The sequence below is a fragment of the Lynx canadensis genome, chromosome B3, assembly GCF_007474595.2.
Source record: "Lynx canadensis isolate LIC74 chromosome B3, mLynCan4.pri.v2, whole genome shotgun sequence".
Taxonomy (NCBI): domain Eukaryota; kingdom Metazoa; phylum Chordata; class Mammalia; order Carnivora; family Felidae; genus Lynx; species Lynx canadensis.
In genome coordinates this window covers 104,843,568-104,862,462 of record NC_044308.2, presented here as the reverse complement: position 1 = coordinate 104,862,462, position 18,895 = coordinate 104,843,568, and the positions used below count along the sequence as shown (strand labels likewise).

General features: G+C 43.8%; 1 protein-coding gene and 1 long non-coding RNA gene across 2 annotated transcripts in view; one reads left to right on the top strand and one right to left on the bottom strand.

Annotated features, from left to right (window-relative positions):
- Positions 1-8,392: 8,392 nt before the first annotated feature.
- Positions 8,393-18,895, top strand: part of SLC35F4 (solute carrier family 35 member F4) — a 300,953-nt gene continuing 290,450 nt past the window's right edge. The window contains exon 1 of the mRNA XM_030319199.1: positions 8,393-8,586. The gene's annotated coding sequence lies outside the window, so the exon portion shown is untranslated. The remainder of the gene's footprint in view (positions 8,587-18,895) is intronic.
- On the bottom strand, positions 12,332-13,194 carry LOC115516500. Its single transcript, XR_003969568.1, has 3 exons — positions 13,070-13,194; positions 12,891-12,970; positions 12,332-12,784 (listed from the first exon to the last, which is right to left on the bottom strand). It is a non-coding gene; the product is annotated as an uncharacterized LOC115516500 (long non-coding RNA).

Sequence of the window (18,895 nt, the reverse complement as noted above, 5' to 3'; positions counted from 1 at the left end):
GTTTATTTATTTATTTTGAGGGAAAGAGGGCACGTGCACAAGTGTCAGAGGGGCAGAGAGAGGGAGAGAGAGAGGGAGAGAGAGAATTCCAAGCAGGCTCCATGCTGTCAGCACAGAGCCCCACGCGGGGCTGCCTCCCATGAATCATAAGATCACTACCTGAGCCGAAATCAAGAGTCAGACATTCAACCGACTGAGCCACCCAGGTGACGCTAGTTCTCATATTTCTATTCATCCATTCTTTAGTGAGTGGATATTTATTGAGATCTAGGGAGTCAGATTCAGCAGTGAACAAAAGAGAGAAATCCTCAGGATTTCAAGAAGGAACATCTGATTCCAAGGGGAAAAATATTGGGGAAGTAGCTTCTACCTTCCCTCTGGCACTTCTACTGGCTCCTCTGCAAGGGAGGCTACTGATGGTTGAGACTGGGGGATGGGTGTGAACTGTGCACCTCAGCTCCCTTCTCTCTTTCCAAAGCACCTCTTACTGCTCCTTCCTGTCGAGTGCTCTCCTGGGAGGTTGGGGTTCTGCGGTTTGGGGTTGGTAATTCAGTGCACGGGAGAAAGTGTTCAAAACCCAACTGTGATGGCAGACCCAAGCCCTCTTCCCCATACCGGTGATCAAGCTGATTGGTGATAGAGCTGGCATGTTAATCCTCCAACATTTTGCTGCATCTTTTTCCTACTTGGTTCAAAAGTCAGGGAAGAAAAAGGGGTGATTAGTCATCAGCCTCAAACTTTCTGTCAACTCTCAGCCACCGTTACACATACTATCAAGTAAGAGTAACAGCTCGGCTACTGGTTACCCATAAGCCTTTAGGGAGAACCTGGCTCCATCAGGGGACAAAAAACCTTTTACTGCTGTGTATGAGCACATGACAAGTGCTAAGAATTGTTCATCCCTTCTGTCCTTCTGGTCAGAATTTCTTGCCATATACTTGCTGTAACAAAGTCAGCCTAAATGACTAAATGTTCAAATCCAGACACACAGTAAACCCTCTGTGCAGGGAGAGTGAACTATGCGTGCCATTTAGTACGTGCTTACTTCCGATGTGTGGGGCATAGGTATACTGTTTGCTCTTTTATGCAGTGCATACCTTCCTGGTCTGGAGGGGTTTTTGGCAACATATGGGTTGTGCAGATGAGGAAGCTGAGCCCAGAGAGATTAATGTTTCAAAGCGGACTAAACACTGTCCACCCTCCCCATCAGCCCTTCCCCTGCAACCAGTTAACAAGGAGCAGAGGCCAAACTAGAGCCTGTCTGATGCTCTTTCGACAGCTTTACAAACTGTTCTCACAAGAACAAACAGTGTTAGACTAGTCCTCGGAGATTATTTTGGCATTGGGAGAAAAGCAATTTAAACAATCCCTTCCTCCCTTTACAAAAGTGATACACTTCACTTTGGAGAGTTTAGAAAACGCAGATAAAATAAGAGGAGGAAGTAAATAAAACCCACAATCTCTCCACCCTGAGGCAACCACTATAAACATTTTCATGTGTATCCTTCCAGTTTTGTAATGTATACAGATTCAAATATACACCTATAAAATACATGAAAATAGAGTTGTACTACATATACTGTCTTGTGACCCGCTGTTTTCTCATGTAATCATATATTTTAGAAATCTTTTTATGGCATTAATATTTTTTTTAATTTTTTTTAACGTTTATTTATTTTTGAGACAGAGAGAGACAGAGCATGAACGGGGGAGGGTCAGAGAGAGGGAGACACAGAATCTGAAACAGGCTCCAGGCTCTGAGCTGTCAGCACAGAGCCTGACGTGGGGCTCGAACTCACGGACCGCGAGATCGTGACCCGAGCCGAGGTCGGCCGCTTAACCGACTGAGCCACCCAGGTGCCCTGGCATTAAGTAATATTTTCACAACATTATTTCTACCATTTCTATGGCGATCCATTGTGTGGGTACGATTAATTCCCCAGGGCTGAATATTTATGTTCTTTCCAATGATTGGCTGTAATAAACAACAGTGTGACAAACGTCCTTGTAGACAAGTCTCTACACACTTGTCTTTACTACACAGATAAGAAAACTGAGGTCAGGGAGGCATAGTGACTTTACTTGCCTGAGTTCACAGGACTGTGAAAGCCAAGTTTCCCGACCCCGGATCCTGTGCTTATTTCACTCTGTCACAGTTGCCCTCTGCCTTTCCAGGACAGAGTCCGAGGGTCAGTCCCTCCTCTGAGTCCTAGCGTATTGGCCTGGTTCCCTCATTTACTCACTAAATATTTACTGAACCATCCTCTGTGTGCCAAGCACTGGTTCTATCCCTGGTGGGGGACAGTGCACGAGGCAGTTGGATCTTTGCCGTCATGCAGATATTGGCCAAGTTAGGAAGACAGAGAATAAGTGAATGTGTTCACGAACAAGACAAACTCAGATACTAGTAAGTGCACTCAAACAAATTTGTTTCAACAAGGATTTATATTGGAGAATGATGGATTGGAGGGTGAGTGGGTGTCATTGGTGCATTTACTGGGTTTGTGTGCCCAACCCCTGCTTCTGAGTGCATGGGACCTCATATAGCACGTACCTGTGACTGTGTTCAAAAGTCTGCCTTTGGTCTGCTAGAGCCCCTGCATGGGCAGGTACAGGAGCTGGGAGTGCCTAGGAGTTTATGTCCATGTTCCCTCCTCAGCCTTACCAATGACTGACTGGTACAGGAGTGTGTGGAAGACCAGCTCCCTTGCAATGTGTCCAGACTGACTCTCAGGCCACAGCATACCCCCAGATCTCCTGCAGAATCAGGACAAGCCTGGGTTTTTGCCTCAGTCCACACCCTTTCATGGCTTCTTCTAATGTCTTTTTCTGTGTCTCCCACTCCCTTACTGCTTTCCCCAGGCAGTGTATCCTTACTAAATTACCTGCCATGAATCCTCATCTCTTCTGGGACACTTAAGCCAAGAAATAGAGATTGCTCACTTAGATTGGTGAGCAGAGAAGGCCTCCCTAAGAAGACACCATCGGCACTGAGACCCACATGACCAGAAGAAGCCAGTCATGACAAGATCTGGAGGCAGGGCAGTCTAAAGGCCATAAGGTGGGAATGAGCTTTGAGTGTTGGAGGAACAAGGGAGGACAGTGTAACTTCAGAGTAACTGCGGGGGAAAATGGGAGGAGAAGCACCCCCCTCTGTTGGATTCAGAGCTGGAAGCTGGGCCAGCAGCTGATCCCATCTTTCTCAGTACTGCTTGACGGAGGCAGGAGTTAGGGGAAGTTTTGCAACCTTTCCTCCCCCAACACTACAGCACAATCTATGGAGTGAGGCCTAAAACCGAGAAAAGCCTATCTGGAAGATTATTGACCCTAAAGAACATTGAAACCAGCTTGTGTTTTTCTGCAACAGTGCTTGAACAGCATCTTCGCTGCTTAAGAGTCGCTTGCAATGATCAAATATATCCAACAATTAGAGGGCAACAGAGATCCTGGGAGAATCTGGCTCAGTTTCTGTGCATATTTGGTGCTTTAATCAGAGAAAGGCCTCACTGCAGTGCCTGGTAAGAGATTGATATAATAATAATTTCCATGTCTTGGGAATCTGCTCATTTTAAGCGTAATTGTGTGCCAAGATACTTCACAAAATATGTGAATGTGACCCTGGCCAGGGCAGTGAGAGGAAGGATCCACCTGTAAAGTTGGGTGCAAGACAACTCCCTACTGCTTGTCTTGGGTGGGGAAGAGAAGATGCCTTTCTAAATGAAAATCAGCAAGGAAGTAGGCCATTTTCTCTTGAGCCTCACTGGGAATTGGTTAATAAGGACACTGAAAACCTTACTGCATGAAGCCCAGATCACCTGGGACTTGGCCATGAAGGCTCCCACCTATTAAATTGATCTTTGTGGGTTTTTTTACTTTTAATTTTTTTATTTTTGTCAGACTGAATCAGTGGCCCTTCATCAGTCACGCCATTGGAATTTGAAGGCAAAATCTAGTGACTAGGACAAAGAATCATGTTCTCTAAACAAATGTATCCTGCTTAAATTGTTACGGTGTTTTAATTATATTTTCATGCCAAGATTTTTTTTTTTTGCTTCAGGTGCACTCAATGAGAGATAATTGGTACAATCTCCAACTGATTCATGTTATGCTTTGTACTTAATGTCATTTTAAAAGGAATATTTTCATTGATTATCGAGGCCTAACATCCCCTAAGTTTTTTTTTTCCCCATTTGGTTCTATTTCATTTTGTCAATATTTGTGTTAAGCAATCTGCATTGATTTCAACAAGGAGATGCTATCCAGCGACCTTTCACAGATAAATGGCAATGTCCCAGAGCAGAAAGGAATCTTCTGCCAAACCCTCTTGGCTGACTTAGCCACTCAACAGACTGGCATCAGTGTTGTTCTCTTATTTTCAATAGGAGAGAAAGCAGCATACAAGACAGGGGCCTCACTGATTAACAAGGAGACCAAGTAACTCGTTTTGGTCACTCCATAGCTTAGGGGCTCTCTGTTGTGAGTAATGTGCTACCCAGCACTTTGTGGGTTCTTTGGATGAGATAGCAAACTTACTGCACTCAGCCTCAAAAGTAAATAGGAGGGAACTTTGCTTTCCTGATCTCCTCGGGTTGACACCTGCAGGAAAAGAGGGACATGCCAATTTCCCATGGGAGGGAGGATGCACTGTGTCAGAGGTGCAGAACCTCCCTTTAACTGATAACCATGATCTTCTAGTTAGTTGTGAGTTCTATGCATTTTATTATAATTGTAGCCAGAGAAAAATCAAGCTGCATGCACGAGTGTCTTGGGGAGAGAAATAGGCAGGAAGAGAGAGAGAGAAATGAAGGTTGGTCATGGGAGCTTCCTAGCACAGGACCCACACCAGAAACCAAAAGATAACATTTGCCACCCAGGAGCCTGGTTCAAGCTCACCCATGGCATCATTCCCCACGAACTATATTCTTGTTCCTTTATCTCCTTTATTTTTTCTTTCTTTTTAAAAAAATTTTAAAAATATTTTATTTATTTTTGATAGAGAAAGAGTACAAGTGGGGGAGGGGCAGAGAGAGAGAAGGAGACACAGAATCTGAAGCAGGCTCCATGCTCTGAGCCATCAGCACAGAGCCCGATGCGGGGCTCCAACTCACAAATTGCGAGATCATGACCGGAGCTGAAGTCAGATGCTCAACCGACTGAGCCACCCAGGTGCCCCTATTTTTTCTTTCTTACTCATGTAAGAGAAGAGAAACTGTACAGAAGACAGGAATTCTGAATCATACCTTTCATGGCACTGGCTGTTGCTGCATACTTTGTGGTTGTCACCATTTTGGGCAGGTATATTAGTTGTGATAAAATAATCACTGTGGCAAAGAAACCTTGGCAGCCCCTTTGCATCATGGGAATTCTAAACCTTCATTCCTAAAGATTGTTCTTTTATTATTATAAAATACATTCATGCTATTGGAAAACATATCAAATAGAAAGACAAAAAGTGAAAAAAAAAATCCCTCTCACCACCCCCACTCACATTCTCATCAAATCAAATTCTCAAAGTAATCATAGCCAAGTTTCTTTCCTAAGTTTTCTACGTACATATTTGCAAGCACATATATTTGAATTTTTTAGACAAATAGGATTGTACTTTACACACTATTCAGTGACTTGATTTTTCACAATTGTAGTTTTGAGATCTTTCCATATCCATTCATACAAATATATAGGTAGGATGGCCCTATACTTTGTTGTAACAAATGCATTTGTTGGTTGGCAGGGTGTGTTGTTAATAATTCGATGGGAGGGGCGCCTGGGTGGCGCAGTCGGTTAAGCGTCCGACTTAAGCCAGGTCACGATCTCGCGGTCCGGGAGTTTGAGCCCCGCGTCAGGCTCTGGGCTGATGGCTCAGAGCCTGGAGCCTGTTTCCGATTCTGTGTCTCCCTCTCTCTCTGCCCCTTCCCCGTTCATGCTCTGTCTCTCTCTGTCCCAAAAATAAAAATAAACATTGAAAAAAAAATAAAAAATAAATAAAAAAAATAATAATTCGATGGGAGGGGCGCTAGGTGGCTCAATCAGTTAAACGTCTGACTTCAGCTCAGGTCATTATCTCTGGGTTCATGAGTTGGAGACCCGAGTCAGGCTCTGTGCTGACAGCTTAGAGCCTGGAGCCTGCTTCGGATTCTGTGTCTCCCTCTCTCTCTCTGCCCCTCCCCCACTTGCTCTCTGTCTCTGTCTCTCTCAAAAACAAACATTAAAAAAAAATAATAATTCAATGGGAGAATGGGTATGCACTGAAAGTGTTCTGGGTGAATTAGAACGTTTCGTCACATTACCTACAAATCATGGTTTGAAGCAGTTTCTCTGTTAGTTTGTCTGGAAATTGCAGTGTTTTGAGAGGGGAGAAAGAGGTGAAGGAGGAACCCAACAGAGAAGAAGAACTAGAGATACTCTCATAAAAACAGTAGAAAGATTTGGTTAAACAAACAGCTAGCATTGCCAAACTCTAGAAAGTTGATATTCCAATTTCTGTCTTTGAGTTATATGAATGGGAAACGGGTGGGGGGTGTTATAAGGAGGACATATTCCCCATAACAGATATGAATGATTTAACAATGTCAGCAAGACGGCAAGATGGACCAGAGAATGAACAAGATCTCCTTCAAGAACACAGGGGGCTTGCAAGAGTAAATGAGCAGATTTGGGCATTTTGCTGATCCAATTCCTACATAAGGAAGTCTGTTCTGCAGATTGTAGTTAACTTCTCATACCTCACTAAAGCGTTTTGCACACGTTGGTAGTGGTGGGGGGAGGGGCGATCAGGAAGATTAACACTGGCTGTGTTATTCTAAGCTTGAACAACTTCCTTAGGGTGTTTTTGGTCCTCTATTGAGCTGTGCTTTGTGCTTCATTCAGTGTAAAGATGGAGTGGGGCTTGGGGTGTTTTCTCTGATGGAGACACATCTGTGAGATAATTGGTGACCAGAGATCGGAGGAACCACAGGCCTCCAGCAATTGGAGCACCTGTAGGCAGGGCGACCCCCACGACATAATGTTCAAGGAGGAGGATGCAGTGTCACCAATCTCTGTTTGGTGCAGCAATTTATTTTCTCCCCCCCCCAGTCATGTGGGAAAGACTAATTTCATTTTTACGTGACTTGCACTTACGGTTTCTCAGTTCTAATGGGATGTTTTCCAAACTCACATCACCAAGCCAGCTGGCTGTCACATCTGCACACACCCTTTAGAGAATCTCCCTGGGTCTGCATCCTTCCTTTGTCAGACAGTAATTTTGTTGGCGTCTATTAGCAATCCTCCTTTAACTCTATACGTAGAAGGGGATGCATTGAAACATAACAAATTCAGAATTCGAGTATGACATTGTAAGAAGTATGGATAAAGACTGAAAAGTTATTTTTCTCATCTCTGGGTAACGAACCAGATACACATGTCAAGTTACTATCCACAAAACTGGGCACCACCAATGTGAGGTCCTGGAAGCCCTGGACTGGGAATCAAGTGGGCCAAGTTCTGCCTCTGGTTCCGACACTGTGTGATTCATCGTGTGATGTTGAATCTCTGGGCTTCAGTGCCCTGCAGTGTAAAATGAGAGCAGTGGAAACAGTTGGTTTCTAGGATTCCCTTCATGTCTAACATCATCTATGACTTTGTTACTTTGTTTTCTTACGAAGTGAAAAATCGCGAAAATATTTTTCTTGACTTAATATTCAACTTTTTCTATATTTCCCCCTAATTACGACTTCAGAGTTTCCCTGAGTGAGGCACTATTTTGGGTTCATTACTCTTCCTTTCTCCATGGTCTTGACAGCCATGATCAGGTGAGGACACTGCCTTTTAAATGGCACTTGAAGACAACATGGCCTCCTTCTGAAATCCGAAATTCCGTCCTCAGGAATTTGTTTCCTGCAGATAAGGCACCTGCACTCCATTAATACACATATGTCCTGGGAGACACAACACATTAAGCTTGTTTCAGCTCAATTGGAACATATTTATCTGGGTTTTCCCCATGAGCTGGCTAACTGACCACAGCACCTTGAAGCCAGAGACAGACGATGGAAATATTTTTATAGGGCAGAGCAGTGAGTGATACATCAAAAATTGGGACAGTGCATGGTGTTGCTACCTGGTGGGAGTCAGAGACCATGAGAAGCCAGGGAGGGAGGGGGATGGGACGTTAAAGGGACACCGGAATGGGAGAGTTGTGGGCGGCTGGGAACAAGGAAGTCAGCAGACACCAGGGGTACCTAAGAACAAATTTGCCTCACAGTTTGCCTTAGCCGGGGTCTGTCCACGTGAGTCTGTACAAAACTAGTACAGTTCCTCCTTGCTCAATGAGCACTTGAGTGCAAAAAGGCAAGGGGTGGGGCAGGGAGAGGGGAGAATCACATTGTATTAACTTGTGACACTTTCTTGTGGCTCCTCCAGAATCTCTTTGTTTTCATTTCGCCCGAATTTCAGATCTATAATTAGAGTCGAGAAGAAAATGTTCTGCACAGGGAGTTTTGCTAACACCGCTGCTTTCGGAGAGGAAGTTTTTTTAGAGGTGAAGAGGACGGTAAACCTTCCCCCATCCCTTCGGAAAACACGCTGTCTCTTGAGATTCTAAGCATGGTAGGTTGCTGCAGTGACTTTCTAACAGAACTAGTTTCTGGTAAGAGGGAGAAAGAAGAATCCCACTTAGACTCCCGGTCAGTGTTGGTAGTGCCCACCCTGAATTTTCCGTGACAGTGACAGCGTGGGGTTAGAAGGACGTGCCAGGAGACTCACTGATCTTCAGTGCTATGCTGGCTGGGGGGAGGTTTCATTTATTTGATGTGTGTCTTTGTTTCATACTGTTCTGACATTTTATCACATGTGGATTTCTTCTGGAAAGTGTGGATTATTATACAGTGTCTCTTCTCTCTTTAATAATTCATGTTTTTAACCTTACAAGCAACTCGGGATGTTACAGCACTGGAGTAGTTAAGGAAGTTTGGTAAGAGTGATGTACATCAAGTCTGTGTGTTTCCAAAAATGGGAGCCGTGAGAGGATTTTGAAAAGGTTGGATGCAAAAGTGAGGAACACTCCTCGCTATTTACAGAATTTAGACGCAATACCAATCCTTCCTGATGAACTCCATCCCACCAAACTTAGATGCCATCTTGAATTTCGAATATTCTATTTTCACTCTGCTTTGTTTACTTTCCTTCATTAGTTCTTTTACCTTGTCCACTGGACAAAGAGAGGCCAAGGGACTAGACCAATTTGTTTGGCCAACCAGTGAGGAGAACAGCAAATGGGGAAAAAGAAGCACATGCCCAATGCCTTTACAGTCTCTTACGCCTGGAGACTACTTACATTTCAGTGCTTTTCCCCTGTAGGTTTGGATCTGTTGGTTTTTTTCAGTCTATTTCCTCCCTATTGTTCAGATTTGTTAATTCTATTGTTCTATCTTCCAGTTTGCTGGTTCTTTCCTTTATCTCTTCCTTTCTGCTGTTGAACCCATCCACTGAGCTCTTTATTTTGAGTTACTTATATTCAGTTACTCAATAACTGAAGTGATGGAGGAGAAGAGAGGAAACAGAGGAAAGGATCAGTGAAGTGGAAAAAAGAACAATAGAAATTTTCAGTTCTAAATTTCCATTTGGTTCTTCTATTTCTTTGCTGAAGTCTTTAATTTTTTTCATTTATTTCAAAGGTATTCATAATTGCTTGTTGAGCATTTTTATCATAGCTACTTCAAAATCTTGGTCAAATAATTCTGATGTCTCTATCATCTTGGTGTTGGTATATTTTATTTTATTTGTTTTTGTTTAGTGAGATCTTCCTTGTTCTTGAGAGGACAAGCGATTTTCTATTGAAACTGGGTGTTTCAGATTATGTTTTGAGATCCTGGATCTTAATTAAACCTTCTGTTTTAACTGGCTTTATCTGACACTACTCTGGCAAGGAAGGGAAGGCCTTATCTTATTGCCAGGTGGACATAGAAGTCCAGGTTTCCCATTCAGCCTCAACTGACACCTGAGGGAGGGGGCTGCCATTATGTTGGTTCCCTACATGGTCTTCAATGACACTGCAGTGGGGGTGACCTTGTTACTACTGGATGATGGTGAAAGTCCTGACTCTCCACTGGACCACCTCTGACATCACATCACCCCAGAGGGGAGGAGGAGAGGTGCCTCCTTTGTGCCTGATGGAGGTAGAAATACAGGTTCCCCACATGTTTCACTAGCACAGTGGGGGTCAGTAGAGGAGGAGAGAGGAGACTCTTATTACTGGCAAAGATAAAAATCTTGGCCTCTTACTTGGCCTTCTCTGATGTATGCAGGCGGTATTGACTGGGGTGCCTCATTAGATCCTGGGGTGAGTGGAAGTCTGAGCTCCCCACTTAGCTTTGGCCAGTATGGGTGAGGCTGAGTGCACAGTTTTTCTGTGGCGTTATGGTGGAATAGAACAGTTGTTTAAAAAGTTTTCCATCTTAGATCACGGATTTAAATGTAAAACCTACCGTTTGGAAAGCTTTTAGAAAAAAGCATAGGAGACCACAGTGGGCGTCGAGGGCTAGCTAAGCAATTCTTAGACTTGATGTGAGAAGCATGATCTATCATAGGAAAATTTGATCAATTGGACTTCATTAAATTTAACAACTTTAGTTGTGTGATTCTGTTAAGTGAATGAAAAGACAAGCTAGAGACTCGGAGAATGTATTTCAAATCACATATCTAGAATACATTAAAAAAAACCCCGCAAACTCACAAAGTTCAATAGTGAAAAACCAAACAATTCAACTGGAAAATGGGCAAGAGACATGAAGAGATGTCTCACCAAGGGGGATTTACAGATGGTAGATACACATAGGAAAAGGTGTTCAATATTATTAGCCATTAAGGAAATGCAAATCAAAACCTCAATGAGACATCATTGTATATCTACCAGAATTGCTAAAATAAAAAAACTATCAACAATACTGAATGCTGGTGAGGCTTTGGAGCAACTGAATCACTCCTAAATTGCTGGTAGGAATATAAAATGATGGAGCTACTCTGGAAAACAGTTTGATAGTTTCCTAGAAAACTAAACATGTAACAGTCATACAACCCAGCAATTGCACTCCTGGGCATTTATCCCAAATAAGTGAAGAGTTATCTTCATGCTAACACCTCATACTAACACAAATGTTTATAGCAGTTTTATCCATAATAGCTCCAAGTTGGAAACAACCTACTCCTTCAGTGGGTGAATGATTAAACAAATTGCAACACCCATACAATGGAATACTAGTCTTGCCAAATAACAACAATGATGACAACAACACCCTCCCCACCCACCACCCCCCCCCCCGCCCGCCAAGCCCCAAACTACTGCTATATACAACGATCTGGATAAATCTCTAGAAAATTATGCTAAGTGAAAAAAGGCAATCTCAAAAGTTTACATATTATGTGATTCCATTGATATAACATTCTCGAAATGACAAAATTGCAGAGATGAAGAACAGATTAGTGGTTGTCAGGGGTTAAGGAGGGCATGGAGGCAGGAAGGAAGTAGATGCAGTTACGAAAGGACAAGAGTGAGAGATGCTTGGTGACAGGATTGTTCCTCATCTTGACTGTATCAATGTCAATACCTTGGTTGTGATATTACACTATAGTTTTGCAAGATGTTACCCCTTGTGGAGAAAACTGAGTAAAGAATACAGGAGACCTTTCAGTTTTATTTTTTGCAACTACATGTGCATCTATAATCGTTGCAATATAGAAACTTTAATTGAAAACAACAACAATCTAGTAAGTCAGACAAAGAGAGCAAAGGTTTTCCAGACAAAGGTAACCACTCAGAAATTCTGGAGATGAGATTGCATGGTTCTAAACTTTGGGTCCTTCTGAGCCACAAGGAGGAGCCTCTGGTTATGGCCCAGAGCCTTCAAGAAGTAAAAAAAAAAAAACCTGTACATTTGAGAGTATTTTATTTATTTATTTATTTATTTATTTATTTATGAGAGAGAGAGAGGAGAGCGCGAGCAGGGGAGGGGCAGAGAGGGAGAGGGAGAGACAGAATCCCAAGCAGGCTCTGTGCTGTCAGTGAGGAGCCTGATGCGGAGCGGAGCTCAGACTCACGAACTGTGAGATCATGATCTGAGCTGAAATCAAGGGTTGGACGCTTAACTGACTGAGCCACCCAGGCACCCCCAAAAAACTGTACATATGACAGTCTTTTTTTTTTTTTTTAATTTTTTTTCAACGTTTATTTATTTTTGGGACAGAGAGAGACAGAGCATGAACGGGGGAGGGGCAGAGAGAGAGGGAGACACAGAATCCGAAGCAGGCTCCAGGCTCTGAGCCATCAGCCCAGAGCCCCACACGGGGCTCAAACTCAGGGACCGCGAGATCGTGACCTGGCTGAAGTCGGAAGCTTAACCGACTGCGCCACCCAGGCGCCCCCATACGACAGTCTTTAAAACTGCAGGCCTACACCCAAAGCAGACATTGCTATGCTAAAGTTTTAATAGCTACTACTCTTCTAAGGGGTTCTTGTATTCCAACAGAAACTGGACAGCTTTCAGAGTGGCAAAGCTCTGATCCACAGAAAGGGGTCGCCTAGCCAGACCTTCAGTTGTAATGTTGATGGGGGTGATGCTTGGAGGGGCTGTCTCGGGGGCAGGTTACACCTGCTGTACCCGTAGGAAGGCTGGAGCTGATGTTTGGGAATGCTGCCTTCGTAATCAAGTCTGGTCACTTGGCGGGTGTTTCTTTTTTTTCCTTCAGCATGTGGCTCATTTCAGCAATGCTTCTTCTCTACTCAGTAGGACAGAAGAGAGGCCCAGGGCAGCTGTGGGATTAAGCAGGATTTAGCAGGTCTCTGGGGAGGGGAGGGGAGAACTCAGTTTGAGCATATTTTTTGAAAACATTGGTAATCCCAAACCAGGCTCACTCACCTTCTTGCCCTTCTCCAAGGCATCATTGTGCCTTTTGCTATGTACATCCATCCTCCCAGCCCACTCCACTGTTGTATTCCCTTTAGAAAAAAAGAGAGAGAAACAATTAAGGATATCTTCCCCAACAGAAAGAAATCATATTAGTCATTCAGTTTATTAGAGATTTCCCCATTCCTCACATTTGGTTTGCAAGACCAGCGTGCAACAGTGACAGATGTACCTTCATACAGATGTGCTTTCTCATCACTGCCTTAATCTTTGGAAAGCTGTTTCTCCCCTATTAAATATATGTAAGTCACACTAGCAGCAGTTCAAGACTGCTGAAGTGCAAGACTGTGTGAATGTGGTTTTGTGATTGTGTAAATGATGGAAAACGAAGTTGCATTGTCTGTTTGTAAATTTCCTTAGTGAAAGCATCAGAACTCCTGTCTAAAGAAACAATGGAAATATCCTAACGGTTGGCAGCCATAGCTATCACAACAGCAAACATTTATAGGTCATGTGCCAAACACTGGGAGAGGTGCCAAGGGTGTAAAAAGGTTAGTGACACTGTCCCTGCCATAAGGACTTTATGGTTTGTTAGTAAAAATGGTGGCTGGCCTGTTTTGAGTATGTGCTGTCTAACAGGCAGGGCGTTAGTAGCACTAGCCTTCCATCATTCTGTAAGGTGGTGAGAACCATTCCCACTTTCCACATACGGAAATGGATACTCGAAGAGATTCAAGAACTTGCTCCTGTTCACAGAACTAGTAAATGGTGATGGTCAGGTATGAACCGGATCTGGGTACACCATACTATCTCTCAACAGAAAAGAGAACGAAAACAATCAGTAAATGGGAAATGCTAACTAATTGCCCGGGAAGTGGCCAGTGACAAAGGCTATGAGATACCGAAGGAGAGAGAGATGGTTATGTCGAGTGAGCCCTTCATGAATATCAACTGTGAACTATGTTTAATGCCTAAGCTAGAGGATATTTTTGGTATTGTTTTAATTGGATGTGAGTGCTGTAACAGCAAGCCAGCTCAAGCATGTCCATATACTTTGCAATGTGACAGAAATTATCTTGTTGACAAAAGGTGAATTAATGCTATCCTTCCATTTATATTGAAAGGAAAAGCTTCTTTCAAACTTGGCTCAGAACTTTCCACTTAAAAGAAGTGTTTCTCTAATCTATTTTACCCCAGGACACCCCTGTCTGTCTTCTTCCTTCCTTCCCATTTCCTAGGAGAATCTGTCCTTGTCAAATCTTGGCCTTGGAAGTTAACCAGTCCTCTAAGATGTAGAAAATACAGAGTGAGCACTAAAATAAACTATCATCAAAAAGTCATTATTCAAAGAAACTCTTCATTTGCTGGGACTCCACACAGGCTAAGGAGAATGTATGAAAAAAACAAACAACATGCCAACCTGAGATTTGTGGTATAGGGCAGAAATTAACGTGAGAATGTTCAAACAACCCACCTCCTTCCAGCTCTCTAACAAGACTTTGATTACGAGTTCGAATCTTCTCTTCTTCCAACTAAGGAGGCTTCTTGCCTCCACAGAAGCCAAGTCAACTGGCAAAATGAAGGGATGGGGAGCAGGGGAGAAGGGAGGGAAGATAAGAGCATTGAGAGGGAGGCTTTGGAGCAGATACGGACTGGGAATGAGGTGTGGTTGGGTGGGATCATGTATTAGAATCACCGTCACCGATTTCAAGGAAGTCGAGACAGGTGTTTGAGCAATTTTGCGGTCACTCTAGGTTGCTGGTGGATACTGTCTGCATTTCCAGTAGCTGGAGCCTACTGCATCTCTGCCCTGCCGAGCTTACCTCATTCCAGGATTTAGACACAGGGCCAAGTTTACCTGACCATATGGCTGGTGTGAGGGATGTGGGTGAGCAAAGTAAATCAACTCAAGGATCACCTGTGAAGTTAAACTTGTGAAACTGTCATTTTTAGAGGACAAAATAAGTTGAATATTAGCAATTTCATACGACTCAATTACATACATTCTCCTAGTTTTAAATCCATTTCTACAATGTTTTAAAAGGATTTTGAAACTGAATATGTTGGAAGGAATGGAGTCTGGTGTCAAAAGACACAGAAGAATTTGAATTCTAGAGCCTTTTTATTTTATTTATTTAGTTTTTTTTTTTCAACGTTTATTTATTTTTTGGGGGACAGAGAGAGACAGAGCATGAACGGGGGAGGGGCAGAGAGAGAGGGAGACACAGAATCGGAAACAGGCTCCAGGCTCTGAGCCATCAGCCCAGAGCCCGACGCGGGGCTCGAACTCACGGACCGCGAGATCGTGACCTGGCTGAAGTCGGACGCTTAACCGACTGCGCCACCCAGGCGTCCCTATTTAGTTTTTTTTTTAATGTTTATTTATTTTTGAGACAGAGAGAGACAGAGCATGAACGGGGGAGGGTCAGAGAGAGGGAGACACAGAATCTGAAACAGGCTCCTGGCTCTGAGCTGTCAGCACAGAGCCTGACGCGGGGCTTGAACTCACGGACCGCGAGATCATGACCTGAGCCGAAGTCGGCCGCTCAACCAACTGAGCCACCCAGGGGCCCTAGAGCCTTTTTAAAAAATCAGATATATGATCCTGGGCAAGTTAGCTCAACTCCTCTGGGCCCCAGTTTTGTCATCTGAAAAACAGATAAAAACAATACCAACATACCTCATCGGGGCACAGTAAGAGCCTGTAAAACACACAGAGCCTTTGGCTACATTATAGGCACTCAAATGTTAATTTTTCCACCGAACCCACTTCACTGAAATGTTAGACCACATCATGGCTCTGAATTTTCGCTGACCCCAGCATTCAGAATCGGTTGTGTTAGAGGAAGAAAGGACATGACAGCTCATCGAGATTGATACCACAGTTTACAAAGGTGGAAATCAAAGCCCAGAGATACTTAGGCCACAAAACTCGCCCTGTCAAGATCCCTGCTGCCCAGGTCCAAGCTGCCAGTTCCACAGGGTGGACTAAGTTGCCCAAGATAGTTGGTCTGAACTTACATTTCAGTAGTGTTTCATCCAACCAACAGAAACCCAGGGCAGGGAGGAGAGGCATAAAGAGAAACCTGAAGGTGCCCCAGAGTCAGTTTTCCCTTCAGGCACAGGTAATACAGGCTTTTAGGTAGCCTGTGTGGCTCCTTCACCTAAGGAGACCCGGAGCTGCTCTAAGGCATAGGCAGGAATGGCAGACTGATTTCATCTCACTGTTAGTTATTGCTAGTTGCCTGGGGAGCTGTGTTGAGAAGGATTCTGTGACCATTTCCAGGTTCAACAAGATAGAGCTCTCTAATTGATGAATACCTGCCTTGGGTGTAGAAGCAGAAAGTAGTAGCATGAATTCCTGGGCCTTAAGTCAGGTGGATTTGGTTGAATCAGAATCTCCTGGGTGTAGCTCAGGCATCTGTGGTTTTAATAAGCTCCCTGGGTGTATGAAGTTTGAGAGCCGTTGACCTAGAAGACATGCTGTAAGTCGTCTGGGACCTGGCCCAGGAGGGCTCCACCCTGCAGTGGGAACAGTTAACTGGACATGTGTGACTCCAGAGAAAGCATCTCATTCAGCAGCGGAGCCCAGGTAATGCCAATCTGGCAGAGCCAAATCAATTGCCTATCAGTGTAGCTGTAGATATCCTGGAGGCTGACAAGCCCCCAATTGCACTGGGGTCAAAACAGCAGCTAATGTGGGTTGTTTGTTTTTTTTTTTTTGCACGCCGGTTGTTGTGTTTGAATTGGGTCCCTCCGAAAATTCCTACGTTACAGTTCTAACCCCAGTACCTCAGGGTGTCTTATTTGGAGAATAGGGTTGTTGCAGATGTAATTAGTTAAGATGGGGTCATACCACAATAGGATGGGCCGCTAAGCCAGTATGACTGACGTCCTTGTAAAAAGGGGAAATCTGACGGAAATATGCAGAGGGCAGATGATGTGAAGGGACATACGGTGAAGATGGCCATCTGTAAGCCAGGGAGAGAGGCCTGGGACACAGACTTCGCTCATAGCTCTCAGAAGAAACCAACCCTGCCACCACTTGGATTTCAGACTCTTTACTTTCTGACAGTCTCAGAACCACGAGACAATAAATATTCTGTCGTTTAAGCCACCTGTTTGTGGTTCTCTGGCATGGCAGCCCTAGGAAACGAATACACCGACTGGTCTAATAACCTTAGGTGCTGTTTTCACCCCAACTTTAGAGATGGAAAGGTTTTAGGTAACTGTCCAAGGTCATACAGCTACCGTGTGGTGGGGTGAGGATAAAACCCAGGGTAGTCTTCTCTGACCCTGGAGCTGTCTGAACTAATGGCCTCTCATGGAATGGCTTCCAACTTTCTGATACCGCACCTGCTTTGCCCTTTGCTGCATCCCTGTCCCCCCCCCACCCCCCCCCCCCCCCCCATGTGGTATGCTATGCTGACCTGGGTTCCAATAGCCAATAGCCAGCCCAGCTCTGGGTTATGCCTGGTTTCTGTGCTGTCACCGCCGTGGGTGCTAATGAGCTTACCTCTGCCTGAGCTTCCACCGGGTTGATGGACGTCTGGTTCAGCGAGATGAGTAATCTCCTGAAATAAACATTATAATAACTGAAGACGTGAATAAAGTACAAAGTTGCTATGAAGATGGTCTATGCCTAAGAGATTACAACATGTAAAAAGGAAATCACTTTTAATTTTTCTTTCTTTAAGTTGGGAGGGAGGTTTACATCTGTGATATCATTTATATTGCCATAAAAAGAGCTTTGTGATCTATTCTTTTGCTGTAAAAATATTTCCAGAGGCTTTAGTTACATTTTTTTCTTCTTCTTAAGCTTCTTGATACTGATAAGATCCTTTGAAGGTTCAAGCCCCTTGGACTAGAAGGTATCCCATAAGGGGTTGTAGCCCTGATTATAATACTTTGCTATATTTGTTTCTATTGACCCACGAATGTTACAGTTGTTACCTCACCTAAGAGCCAAGGCTGCTCCCTGGGGAGGGGAAGTGGTGGCTAGATTAATCGAACAGAATTTTCCAAAGGCTTTTAATCCCCTGTGAAATAATTGGCCTGTTTTTTTATATGTGTTCATTAATATTTTATACCTGATTCAAGAAATATAAAATCAGAAGAATTTATAACCAAAGGCAAATATACAATGAGCCCATTGGTAGTGATTCAATTGAGCTAGCATGGTTGATAAATAAAACTGGCTTTTTGAAGACATACACTTTATGCAGTAAGGAATGTGAGTTTTATTTTATTCATTTATTTATTTAATTATTATATTTTTAAGTTTACTTATTTATTTTGAGAGAGAGAGAGCAGGGGAAGGGGCAGAAAAAGAGAGAGAGAGAGAGAGAATGTGAGAGACAGAATCCCAAGCAGGCTCCACACTATCAGTGGGGAGCCCAATGTGGGGCTTGAACTCACACCACGAGATCATGACCTGAGCTGAAATCAGGAGTCGGATGCTTAACCAACTGAGCACCCAAGCACCCCAGGAATGTGAGTTGTTAATCAAGAGATGAGGAAACAACGTGCAAGCATCATGTCTACACCACAGATTTTACATGGCAGTTTGAACAAGGAGGCTCACCTCCCACAGTTGTAAGCCAACATCAGAAGAGGTAAGGCTTGCAGAAGTGATCTGAAGGCTGACGGAGTGGTTTATAGAGAATGTTCTATAAGAATGATCAAAGAATAACCATCTCCAAAAGAATCACCATGTTCTCACTGGGCCTTTATCTACATGAAAGCCTTTGTCAAAATCGTGCCCCTCTTCAGAATGAATCTCCAATGCCCTTCTCTCCCCAGCCTTCCACATCCTGCAAGGGACTGTGACATCTTCCCCCTGGGAAGACATCTAGGCAGGCACCTCACTCTGCCTGGTGTTGTAGTTATTTGGGAATGTTCTCTATCCACTCTTCGCTCCTACTCCTACCCCCAGATTCTACAGTTGAAAACTCCTTGATCCGGTGGCCTTAGTTACTGGCCCACCTGGAGGATGTAAGGCCCCTGGTCCTCAGATT